Source organism: Podarcis tiliguerta (assembly GCF_965153285.1).
Source record: "Podarcis tiliguerta genome assembly, chromosome: 3".
NCBI classification, from domain to species: Eukaryota; Metazoa; Chordata; class Lepidosauria; order Squamata; family Lacertidae; genus Podarcis; species Podarcis tiliguerta.
The window spans coordinates 19,239,211-19,241,004 of record NC_139536.1 but is presented as its reverse complement, the minus strand read 5'-3'; the positions used below and the strand labels follow the sequence as shown (position 1 = coordinate 19,241,004).

At 42.4% G+C, this 1,794-nt stretch overlaps 1 long non-coding RNA gene across 2 annotated transcripts in view; it reads right to left on the bottom strand.

Annotated features, from left to right (window-relative positions):
* LOC310674241 overlaps positions 1-1,794 on the bottom strand; it is a 34,974-nt gene that overhangs the window by 16,102 nt on the left and 17,078 nt on the right. The window lies entirely within an intron of this gene.

Genomic DNA, 1,794 nt, shown 5'->3' with positions numbered 1-1,794 from the left:
TTGTGCCCAAGTGTACTTTCCCTGCTTTTTCACGCTCCGTCAATTTATGTTAAATTCTACAATGGTTGGGTTTTTTCCCCTGTTGGTGAATGTGTGTTTAGTGTGAATTCCTTCAAAACGATTCAAATCAGGGACTTGGTTTTTGTACTACAAGAAACATGTTAAAAGTGTCATTCACATTCAGTGGAAATAATTGCACTTAATTTTTGTAGGAATTTGTTGCTATTTTACTTGCTGCAGTACCCTTCTTGTGCTTAGCCCTGTGGCTCACAAACTGTGGGGAGAGGGCCCCCTGGTGGTTGGAGGGCAGATTTCATGGAGGGGGGAGGATCTTGCAGAATGCAGAGCAACAGACAGAGGCCTTCTTCCAGGCAACAAGTTTTAGCATCTCAGCTGCTGCCAAAACTGTCATGCAAACTCTGGAAGCTACAGAGAGATTGGAAACATAGGAATGCTTCTGACCATAGCAACTGCTCTGCCTCCTTTCCTGGCTAGCTAACTTTTATGTGTGAGTCTTGAGATGCCTTGTTTAGTTCTCTAATAATGGACCAGTGCCCTGACCAAAAATCCTTTTTATTTTATTGAAAATACTCATGCACCACCTCTCTGCTATCTCCAACTCTCCGCACTCCCCAGGTAGCTTTCAGCCACGCTTAAAAACAGCTGTCATAATAAACAAAATGGACGCGGGTGGCGCTGTGGTCTAAACCACAGAGTCCAGGACTTGCTGATCAGAAGGTTGGCGGTTTGAATCCCCACGACGGGGTGAGCTCCCGTTGCTCGGCCCCTGCTCCTGCCAAGTTAGCAGTTCGAAAGCACGTCAAGTGCAAGTAGATAAATAGGTACCGCTCTGGCGGGAAGGTAAACAGTGTTTCCGTGCGCTGTTCTGGTTCGCCAGAAGCGGCTTAGTCATGCAGCCCACATGACCTGGCAGCTGTCTGTGGACAAACACTGCTTATGTTGCTCTAGAGGTGTGGAATCATTATTCCTTCAGATAAGTTAAGTATGGATAATAGGTCTGGGAAAAGCTGACTTCCCTGCCCCACTTCTTCCTGTTGGTAGTCCCCTCCCATTCAATAATTTTTTGGGGGGAGGGATGGTGCCATTGGAGGGAGGAAGTTCTGCCAGTCTGCTTATGCAAGTTTAACTCTGTTTATAACATGGTGGGTTTTTAACAGCATCGTGCCTGGTTGAACTAGATTAGTACAGCTTTACCACATGGGAATTGCAATCTCAGGCTGGTTTTGAGGTGTTTAAGATGTGCATTATTGTGGAAGAACTGTGATCTTTATTGTACATGATGTCAGAAAAGGAGATTTTACACTCTTGCATTGGAATGCTAGCCTTATGAAAGCGTAATTGCTAAAGGACAATGCATTTTTTTTTCCTATCTATAAAAGCAAAACTTCAGAACATGCATTCACTCACCCACCCAGACTATGCAGTTCCATTGTGAAGTTCTGGCAATAACGTCGTTATGAAATCGTCAGCAGCTCTGATAAGCTACTTATGCATTGAAACTCATTTCCTAATAAACAAATAAATGAAAATAATTAAAGTTGTTTGAACCTCTATCACAACAACAAATTTTACTATCAGTATGCTGTATTCAAGTGTGCAGGTAGATGCAGTAATTGTGGTTTTTATATTGCTCCTGTATCTTATCTATCTATCTATCTATCTATCTATCTATCTTATCTTTTGGTCAAAGGTAAATTTTGAATGGTGACATTTTCCTCTTTCTCCATTTCATAGCTACAGCTTGTATTAAGTCTAAACTTTTGCTAGACATGG